We start from the raw sequence: 11,949 nt of genomic DNA, 5'->3' as shown, positions 1-11,949 counted from the left end.
TAAATATTTGAGTATTTGTGAAGTTCTTCTGCTAATAAAACCAGTATGTTTACATTCTTTAATAATTTCTTATTTGTCTCTAATATTATTTATTCACTGATAAAGTGAATTATTGGTTTGATTTTCATAGCTGTACATGAAAAGTCTGAATAAAAAATGAGCCAGAAATTATTTTAGAAAAATTACTTTTTGATCTAGATGCAAAAAATCATGCTTTCTAGGGTGATGATGTATAAATGCAAATTCTGAAAGTGCATTTGTAAAATCATCAGTTTTGGACACTAAAAAGTCGTCTTCTGTGTTCTAACCTTTGAACTAACTACCAACTTTTGAAATAGATGATACTGCTTCTTCAGCAGACTGCTGTCTCTTGATTTTTAGGTGGTCATGGGTTGTAATATTGACATTTTGTGCAAAATACATTCTGTTCATCATCAATTTCTTTGAGAAATGGAAAGTCTGGACTTAATTTTTTATTAAATAAACCATGTACTTTACTTAAATCATTCCTGCTCTAAAAAGTATATTGGAAAACACAATACTATTAATCAAATTATAAAGTAATTTCATTATACAAAAATAACAAAACAGTCATAAAAATAGCATTCATTATATCCTATGAGCTCAAGAATAGGACTGTTAAGCTCTATTTTCTGGGTATATTTCATGCACACCCAACTAATTTTAATTTTCCACTAACTCTGCCTACTAATGGCATGGTAGCCTTGGGTATTTTGCATGTTGTTGCACAAGCCACATCACAAATTGGCTGCAATGCCAGGTGTTAAAATACTTCTATCACCACCTGCAGATAGAAAGAGTTACCTGTTTCTAGGCTACAGGGAAATAGACTTAACCTATGTGTTAAAATGCTTCATTTTTATCAGTGAGTACCATTATGTTGTCTTTGAAAGGGAGGTATTGGTTTTTGTACCTGCGAAGGATCAGGACAAAATTCAGGTTATTAAATGTCAGAGTGAAAAATCTGCTAACTGCACATACACATTACATCTTACCTGATGATATCAAGGCAGTAGCTAGAAGTGAAAAGTGGAGACCTGCACAGATCAGGTTCCCCAAGCAGCAGACTCAGAGATGAAGACTGGCACACAGGATGTTTATAGGAGTGTGTTCTTGGCATCAAAACACATGGTAGAAGTAAAAGAAGTACAACTGCATAGAAGGAAAACTATGCAGCAATCAGTCACAACGAAGGCCCTGTCTGATTCCGGGGAAGCTCTGGAACTGGGATGGTTCTTATGATTGTTCAAACTGGGAAAGGATGGGTCTTTGTACCTTTGCACTTATCAGTCCCCGGATGTGGTATCCAATGTGGAATCACATTTTTCAGTCATAAAATGAGACAAGGTGGCTCTATCTGTGTACAATTCTTGGAATTAAGTTAACAGATTTTACATTTAAGTATTTAGGGAGTAATTAGTTCAGAGCTACTGGCTGCCAACCAATCCCAGTAGCTGCAGGAGTGAGTGCAGTGGTCTTTGGAGGAATCGGAGCAGCAGATCTTGGCATCTACTTCTCCAAACACATCCCAGGGTACCTTAATGTAATTATTCATAACAATGCCTCATTAAAAAGGAAAAACCTGAGACAATGCTAAACTGGACAGGAGTCAGGATAGCAGATGTTTTTCAGCATTGTCCTAGACAACCTGGCACGTATGACCAGGCTCACTCTTCTCCTGGTTCTCCTCTTTGGAGAAAGCGACCATCCTTTGGCCTCCATTATCCAGTCTCATCCTCTGCCTACCTCTTAAACATGTGTCTTCCCTCAAGGATCCCATATTTGTCACTTTTTCTTATTACCCTTGACTCAGGTCAATGTTGTCCATATCAATGACTTCACTCATTCAAAATACTTTTGAGTGAATTTTATGTTTCAGACCATGTGCTAATTTCTGGAGATATTTTTTAAAAAATAAGGTCTCATCTATGTAGCTGCATAGAGGTCAACACATGATTCTATGGAAGTATATAAAAGATTCATCAAAGGGCACTGAATCCAAATCGTATGAGGGAGTTTAGGGTCAGAGAAGACTTTCTGCCTTAAGAGTCATTAGGAGAAGAACAGAAATTAGTGGGCAAAGAGTAGGAGAAAACATTTTTCATGTAGAAAACACAGCATGACACATTCAAGCAGATAAAAATATTTCAGCATAAATGGGCTTTGTAGGGATGAAACAGAGGAGATGTGGCTACATAAAGGACTATATAGAAGTTTGGAACTTTTCCTTGGAAACTATGATTGAGATTCAAAAAAGATTTTCAGTTGAATAGCATCATCAAATGCATTTTGAGAAATCAAACTGGCAACAATGCAGAAAATGGTTTAGATTGGACAAGATGTGATAACTGCAGAATCCAGAAGGAAAATATGGGCTTAATCTAAACCAGTTCAAGTGATGTTGGAGAAAACAAAGGACTAATTGGAAAGCAATACAAAGTGATTTAATATATACGAGAACCAGATATTGGGTAAAAGAAATGCATAGGACTCAAGTTTCCCACCAGGATAATGGCTAGTTAGCAGTGCCACTCACCAAGAACAAAAATAATATAGAACAAGGAATAAGTTTAGGGGTAAGAGCTGACGAGTACAATTTTAACTTGTTGCATTTGAAGTGCTTGTGAGACATCCAAGAGATGATGTATAACAGCCAGTTGCATATGTAAGACTGGAGTTCAGAGAAGAAATATGGGCTGGAGACATACATTTTGGGAGGTCTAAACTATATAGGTGATGTGGAACAAATGCAAGGAAATAAGACTAACCAAGAAAAGTCTATTGAGTGAAAAAGAGAAAGATAAATCAATCAGAGAAGGACACCAATGCTTGTGAAATGAGTAGAGGAAGAAAAATCTTCCAAGATGGTGAAGTATTCAAAGAGACAGGAAACATCTTCTAAGTTAAATACTACAGAAATCAAAGGATTTAATTTGAAGGGGCTGGTTTCAAGGAGACAGGATGATAAAAAAACCCAATGAGATATTAAGTTTTATAATAGGAGAATAAAGAAGTGTCCATTGATTTAACAACAGAACATTAAAAATTTTGCCAAAAGCAGTCTCAGTGGAGGAATAGAAGTCAAATTGCAACTGATGGACAGTGAATTACAGAGGAGACAGCATAAACATGAATATAAGACACACATTTGCAGGTACAGAAAGCAGAAGGGGTAGGAGATAAAAACAAATGGAGGGGTGAAATAGGATTTGTTGTTGCTTTTAAGATGAAGGAGTCTTGAATATGTTTACATGCTGAGAAACAGCCAGAAAAAAGATAAAGTTTGAAGACACAAGAGAGAAAAATGATACTTGGGACAAGGTCACTGAGAAGAAGAAAGAAGAAAATTTGAGAAGGGGAGGTAAAAAAAGAAAAGAAACCCAAAACCAAAGTAAAGGTAAGTGTGATTATGGGTCAACTTGTATCCCTAAAAAATATGTGTTCAAGTTCTAAACACTGAAGATAAATGTTCAATGTAACTTCATTCAGAAATAAATTCTTTGCAGATGTAATTAAATTAAAATGAGGTCCTCTCCTGGCCAGGTGGCTGAGCTGGTTGGAGCATTGTCCCATATACCAAAAGGATGCGGGTTTGATTCCTGGTCAGGGCACATACCTAAGTTGCATGTTCCATCCCTGATCAGGGTGTATATGGGAGGCAACTGATCAATGTTTATCTCTCACATTAAGGCTTCTCTCTCTCACTCTCTCTAAAAAAAAATCAATAAACACATTCTCGAGTGAGATTAAAATATTAAAATTAAAACTAAAATGAGGTTATAAGGTCTTACTGGATTGGGGGGTGAGGAGGTCATAATCCAATGACTGGAATCCCTATAAAACAATGACAATTTAGACATAGGCATCAGACACAGAGAAAAAAAAGGTCATGTGAACCTGGAGATTTCTTTTAAAACAAAATACACTATTTTGGTGTGAAACTAAATTTAGCAAAAAAATTTTATATTTGGCTGAGTTTGGGCAATTGCAATATTTGTTTTCAGGTCTCTAATCAACTTGTGATGCTGATGAACAGAATATCTTGAGACCAAATGTACAAGACTCAAGAGTTTTACTTTCTTTACTCTCTGGCCTGGAAAACAAGAACGAATTGCCATTCATAATGTAATTTGGGCATCATGGAACTGGTACTTAATTCACAGGTACTGATAGTGATTAAAATTTTGTTCTAGTGAATAACTTAATCTCTCCCCTATAAAATCTTATTGATTGCCATTGTAAATTATTTTGTTCAATGTTTTCATTCCCTCTGCCCAGGTGCTCATATATTCAAAAATAAGAGAGTTCAAATTAATGTTTTACTTGAGTCTTTCTTCAATATTTTTTAGTCAATTGCTTTATGACCTTCAAATGATTTGTAATGCAAATGAAAGAATCTCAGAAGTCACAAATTGGATTCTGACCTATTAAATAAACTTCATTTAAATAGCTCCAACTACAGGAAAGAGCAGACGTTCTTGCTTTGGGGGTGAAAAGAATCACAATTTGAAATGTCAGTTGCCTCAGGCAGGCATATCACACTGAGTTTTGTTTAAACATAGCTTAAAGCTAGTTTCACAGTGAATTATAATAAAGTCACTAAAATTATTCCTTTTCATCTATAGTAGCAAAAGGAAATTAATTTTAATATTACTTAACATAGGGAAAATGGTTAATATATAACAGCTACCTTTATATAATAACAGTTTTTCTCTAAAAGAAACTAAACTTTAGCCACTGGCTGGTGTGGCTTAGTGGATTGATCACTGGCCTGTGAACCAAAAGGTTACTGGTTCAATTTTCAGTCAGAACACATACCTGGGTTGTGGGCCAGGTCCCCAGTAGGGGGCACACGAGAGGCAACCACACAATCATGTTTCTCTCCTTCTCTTTCTCTCTCCCTTCCCCTCTCTCTAAAAATAAATAAATAAAATATTCTAAAAAGACACAAACAGATAAATCTACTAAAATAGAAAGTTCAGAAACTTTTGTTCATAAGATCCATATATATGGTATATGATAAAGTTAGTAACTTGGTGATAAAGAGATGATGAAGTTTAATTTGTTGGATATAAAGTCAGATCTTTACATCATGGAAAATCAAAGATTTATTCCAACAGCACTGAAAAGAACTAAATATGTGAAATAAAAACATAGCAAATCTAGTAAGCAATGCAGATTAATAGTCATCATTTTGAGAGATGTAGGTATAAACTCTAAATTAAAAAAATAAATGCTAGATAGAACACTGATAGATTAAACTTCAGGACATTTCAACAATTTTAAATATCTCAAAAGATTTTTTTAAAATTAAAGAAACTTGAATAAAATTTCACATAAATAACAAAAATAAACATTTTTACAAATAAATGAAAAAAATTTTTAAATACCCCAACAAAAAAGAATGGTATGAATAAACAATTCACAAAACAATACATTCAAATTGTCAATAAGCGTATGAAAAATGTCTTACCATGTATCAAATTAATGTCAAAAGAAAGAAATTTCATAGGAAATATTTAATTGCTAAAGCTTAAAGTTTTTTCAATGCTCAGAATCATTTTGATTTCAGTGTGACGGGAATCTTCATACACTGTTAGTAGGAATACTCTTTGGAAAACTCTTTTTGAAGACCATGATAGTCAGAATAATGGCCCTCTAAAGTATTTATGTCTTAATCCCCAGAACCTGTGAATATGTTACTTTGCATGTCAAAAAGGACTTTCCAGGTGTGAGTAAATTAAGCATCTTGAGATGGGGTCATTATCCTGGGTTATCCACGTGGTCTCCGTGTAATCACAAGGATCCTCACAAGGAAAAAAGTCAGAGTTGGAAAAGGGAGACAATGACAGGGGAAGCAGAAGTCAGAGAGAAAGAGATTTGAAAATGCTACACTCCTGGCTTTGAAGATGGAGGAAGAGGCCACAAATCAAAGAATGCAGGGGACTTCTAGAAGCTGAATAGGCAAAGCAGCAGATTCTCCCCTAAACCTCCATAGAAATGCAGCCTGGCTGACACCTTGAATTTAGGACTTCAGACCTCCAGAACTATAATACATTTTTGTTGTTTTATACCAAGTTTGTGGTAATTTATACAGAAGCAATAGGAAATTCATACAAGAGCACTGAGATAACTTTAAAATTATACCTATTCTGGCACATTATCTCTATTTCTAGGAATTGATCTTAAAGATGCTATCAAAGAACATAAATAGCTAACTAAAAGTACATTCACTGCAACATTGTTTGTGGTAGTCAACAGTTGGAAGCCACCTAAGTGTTAAACCATAGGGGATACATTAAATAAATTACTCTACATCCTCAATAAAAATAACACAGCAGACACAAATCAGCTGCTGGAAAAACATCTAGATAAATGGGAAAAGTCACTTTAAAAAAAAAGATAGTGTGCAAAATGACATTGTTTTCATGTTGATTTTAGTCTATCCATGGTGATGCTATTGGCAAAGGATACCTGGGGGCACTCACTTGGACCTGTGGGAGCCCCCATAAACATCTCCCTATGAGAGCAAATGTGTGGCTGGAACGGCCCTCATAGCCCTCATAGTTCCTATGATTACAAGACACACTTCAGCAGCAACCATCAGGGAATGCTAAAAAGAAAGGTTTACTAGTCACAGGTGTTAGAGGGTATATGCATGAGGTTGTGGGTAGAAAGGGAGAAAATGCTGTTTGACTTGGGGTTCTGCCTTTATTGGGTTGAGGGTGGTATGCCTAGCATTTTGAGGGTTTACTCTTTATTAGTGAAATTAAACCTTAAGAGCAGGAATTAGGGTGTGAGAAGGGAAAAGAGTGGGGTCACTCAGTCAGTCAGTTATCTAGGTCAACCAGAACCTTCTAAAAGGGGAACTTCTAGATGTTTTGCTAGTAACCATGTCATAAAGGTGACATTATGTTTATTAGAGGTGAATGTCTTCACCTCAGTAATTGAAACCTTAGTGTCAGGTGCTTACATTACAATTAAAAAGTTTACTGTCAGGCACTTATACTATATACATATAGTATAGTACCAATATTTTAAGTCATATATCTGATTATGTACAAATGTTTATGTTTATCTCTGGGTGGTAAATTACAGGTGATTTTCCCTTATGTTTTGATAAGGACTAATTTTATACTCAACATTTATACAGGTATAAAATAATTACATATCTACTTGCCAAAGAGCCTATGCAATATAATTATATTCACAAATATCAATATCAATTATTATATACTGTCAAATAGCCTCAAGGTATAAGATAATTGTGTTTCCTCCATGATAAACAATCCCAGCCTATTTACTGAAGACAGCATTAGATCAGCTCTGCCTGCACAAGCAGAACCTTTTAGTGGCACTCCACTACCACTCTTTTCATGATCGACATGCTTCCCCAAATTGGAAATTAATCATGAAAGTTACCTGAGAACAGCAAATAACCAGCTGGTTGTCACTGGCCTTTCTTTTTTCTCCATATCCCCCCATTCACAGTACAGATCAGGCAAAGAACCTGGGCTGAGGTGTATATGGGGTGAGTTTATTCTGCCTCCTCTTTCTGTGCAGGCGGTGTAAGAACACAGCCTGTGGTAAGCCACTGTCTTAACATTATGTACAAAAATCACATCACAAGATGTGATGCATGAGCAGGCACACTGTCATGATGAAACTGCCAATCACCAGTTGCCCATAACTGCAGCCTTATGAATCATCTGAATAGTTTCTGCAGAGAAATGTTCAAGATTAATGCAAAAGCCAATGAAGACTTTTTGCTCTACTCACTCAGTCATTTTGAATGTGATGGCCACACAGTACACATGCTCATCCACTGGCATCTACTGCCCCCACTGACTAGTACAGTGAAGTCGTCACTGTTCATGCATGTGCATTCGAGTCCACTCTCCTTTGCTGCCAGGTTACATTGATGTCATGAACAAACAGTTCTCAGTATAGTAACAGTGGCTGGATTTTTTCCAGACAGACATTATATGTGGATTTTTATGGATAAATGTTGTAAATGTAATTTCTCTCCCTTATGTTTTCCTTAATATTTTATTTTCTCTGACTTCTTTTATTGTAAGAATACAGAATATAATACATATAACATATAAACTATATGTTTATTGACTATTACCTACTGTTTCTCTTACTAGTAAGGTTTCCAGTCAACAGGAGATTATTAGTGGTTAAATCTTTGGGGAGTCAAAAGTTACACATGGATTTTCGATTGTGAGTGTGGGGGGGTGTCAACTCCCTAACCCTCACATTGTTCAAGAGTTAACTGTATATCTATATAAGCATAATCGTGGACTTAAAAAAAAAAGGAGAATGATGATGAATTAAAGAATGAAAATTTAAACCCCATACCTCCTTTAACTTACTGGTGTCTAAGCTTGTGGCAGATATGCTTTCTTAAATTATTAATAAGTATCATACCCTTTCCTTTTAGGGGATGGGAGGAAATAGCATAATAGAAGAAACATCTATTTTAGAAGTTTGGTGATTTTTATAAAACTCCAGCCAAAAACATTGTCCATTACACTTTAAAAGAGTAAATATTGATATAATGGCATATAAATTATACCTCAATAAAAAATTGTCATTATACTATTTAGTGTCCATTATCAAAAGGAACCACATGACAGTTGATTAACAAAAGATCTAGAAACTTTAGTTCCTAATAATCTAAGCATGTAAAAATAATGATAGGAAAACCTAGAGAAATATATCATTAATTTGTCCCTTAGATTTTTTTCTCTTTTATATATTAGTTCACACTCAACCATTGCTTAAGTGCGGGATTCCAATAATTTTGTTTGAATTTTCAAAAATGCTGGTGTATTATGATAAATGCTTAATAGAAGACATAGAGGTAGGGGGTTACATCAGCAAAATGGTAGAATAGGAAGCACCAGACTCTCCCTCCAGCAATGAGACACTGAGTTAATAATGCACACACCAATTCCCTTTGTGGGAAATTTGGAAAACACTTAAAAAGCCCCTGCACCACAGGCAAGTATGAAATCAGCCAAGAGGAAACTCATGGCACCCCTTCTCTGTAGTTCCTCTTCCTGATACAGCATTATCAAGAGTAAACTCCCAATGCCCCACTTCTCCCATGGGAGGGAAAAGTTAGAGCATGTATTCAGTATTGTGACTTTTCAGGGGGCTGATGAGGGAGTGGTTTCTGTCTGGTCTATCTCGGAGAGAGAGCACACTTCCAATTTCACTTACGAGGACAGCATTGCCCTGATTACAAAGCCAATCAGACAAGAAAATAAAACTGCAAGCCAATAGAAATGCAAAAACCTTCAACCAAATACTAGCAAACTGGATCCAACATCATAATGAAAGGATTGTACACCATAAACAAGTGGGATTTATCCTGGTATGCAAGAATGGCTCAACACACAAAAATAAGTTAATGTTATTTACCACATTCAGAGAACAAAGGAGGAAATCACATGATCCTATCAATAGTGGAAGATATAGTATTTGGCAAAATTTAACACACTCATGATAAATAACACAAACTAGGAAAGAAATTATCTAAAGTTAATAAAGGCCACATATGACAAGTACACAGTCAACATCATGCTCAACAGTAAAAAACTGAAAGCTTTTCCTCTAAGATTGGGAATAAGGTGAGATTGCCTACTTTTGCCACTACTACTCAACATAGTACTGTGGTCCTTCCTGGCTAGAGCAGTTGGGAAAAAAAGTAATTAAAGGCATCAAAATAAGAAAAGAAGAGGTGAAATTATCTCTGCTTGAAGATGACATAATTTCATATGCAGAAAACCCTGAACATTCCAGGAAAAAAAAGTTAGAAATAATTTTAAAATTCAGTGAACTTGCAAGACACAAAATCAAAATATAAAAAAACATTGTGTTTCTACATATTAACAATAATCCATCCAAAAAAAGGAAATTTAGAAAATTCCATTTAACATAGCATTAGAAAGAATAAAATACTTAGAAGTATATATAACCAAGGAGGTGAAAGACTTCTACACTGAAATCTATAAAACATTGCTGAAAGAAATTTAAAGTGATATATTTCAATAAATTATAAGAAATCCTATGGAAGAACGGAAAGATGGACTATGGTCAACAACTGGGAGTCTTTATATCCAAGGCCCACAGAAAGCATCTAACTCTAAAAACTTCTGCTGCATTACCCTGTAAGATCAGAAATGAGGCAAAGATGCCCGATATCCCCACTACTGGTCAACACAATACTGCTGGCTTTAGCCGATGTAAAAAGATGTAAGAAAGAATTAAAATGTAAGAAGATCATAAGGGAAGAGTTAAAATTGTCATTATTTGCAAATAATATGCCAAACTGTATAGAACACCCACTATAATCAATAAACAAACTATTAAAATTTGTAAGAGTTTAGCAAGATCTTTAGAAAAAGAACTTAGTACTCAGTAGCATTCATTCCTTACAACAGCAAGAAACAACTAAAAGATATAAAACATGATACCTTTGACAAGTAAAAATAATTACAAAGTGTCCAGGAAGTAAGGTATCAACGAGATAATCAAAATTTCTTTGGAGAACATTTTGAAACTTTAAAAAATGAAATAGAAAGTGATCTGAATTATGAAGAGACAGCCTACCACCAAGGACTGGTTGCTATAACATTATCATGATGCTAATTTCCTTCCATTAGTCTATATATTCAGTATAACCCAAGAAATATTCCAGTTGGATTTTTATTTTAGAGACTCTACCCTCGTCCTCTAAATTGTCTAAGGAAGGATACAGGTCCTTAAATCGGTAAGGTCACTTTGGAAAAGAGAAACCAAAAAGAAAGACTCATCTTGCCAGACAGTAACACATGCCACCAAGCCATAGCAACAAAAACAGGGTGGTAATTGTGGGTGAACAGACCAGCCCGGTGGGCCAGAGACAAACCTCTGTGCATAGGAGAATGTGACGGATGATAAAACGCACCACACATCAATGGAGACAGGAAATAGTGCCTCAGTATTGGAGAAAAATAAAATTGGGTCCTTGCCTCACTCTTTGTATGAAGGGGAACTACAGATGGACTGAGGTTGCGTGGAAAGATAAAACAATGAAGTTCAAAGAAGAAAATGTCAGAGGGTATCTTTGTGATGCGAGTGGGGCTGAAAGGATTTGTTAAACAAGACCTAGAAGACACAAACCAGAAGGTAAAAAAGTTAATGGGTTACATTATATCAAAATGAAGAATGTATTTTAAATATGATACAAGAGGCAAAGTTGACAATTGGCTCACAGACAGGGAGAGTCTCACATCAACAAGTGATGCAGAGATAATATCTAGATTATAGATAGATGTACAAAGGGTATTCATAGGGGATCTCTAAATGGCTGATATTGCTTAATTTTGTTACCTGATTGAGAAATGCCAAATAAAACGAGATACCACTGTACAGCCAAAAAAGAAAGAAAGAAATCCTGTGTTCATGGACTAGGAAACCTAATACTGTTAAAATTTCCATACTAACAGAAACAATCTAGAGATTCATGTAAACCCTATCAAAATGCTAATACCATTTTTTTACAGAAATAGAAATCTTATAATTCATTGGAATCACCAAACACCTCAAATATCAAAAAATTTTTAATGAATAAGAATAAAGCTGGACACCTTACACTTGCTGACTTCAAAATATATTAGAATAATACAGTAATCAAAACAGTATGGTCCTGGCATAAAGACAGACATATAGACCAATGGAACAAAACAGAACCGAGAGATAAATCCATGCATATATGGTCCACTGATCTCAACAAGAATGCCACAACTACACAATAGGGAAAACATAGTCTCTCCAATAAACAGTGTTAAGAAAACTGGATATCCACATGGCAAAAAAAAAAAAAAAAAAGGACACTTATCTTACACCAGACACAAAAATCAACTCAAAATAGAT

The 11,949-nt window shown here is 35.2% G+C and overlaps 1 pseudogene; it reads right to left on the bottom strand.

Moving 5' to 3' along the window:
• Positions 1-7,492: 7,492 nt before the first annotated feature.
• LOC114498323 lies at positions 7,493-7,614 on the bottom strand (annotated as a pseudogene).
• Between the last annotated feature and the right edge of the window lie 4,335 nt (positions 7,615-11,949).

Source organism: Phyllostomus discolor, chromosome 5 (genome assembly GCF_004126475.2).
Source record: "Phyllostomus discolor isolate MPI-MPIP mPhyDis1 chromosome 5, mPhyDis1.pri.v3, whole genome shotgun sequence".
Classification (NCBI taxonomy): Eukaryota; Metazoa; Chordata; class Mammalia; order Chiroptera; family Phyllostomidae; genus Phyllostomus; species Phyllostomus discolor.
This window is presented reverse-complemented; position numbering and strand designations above follow the sequence as displayed.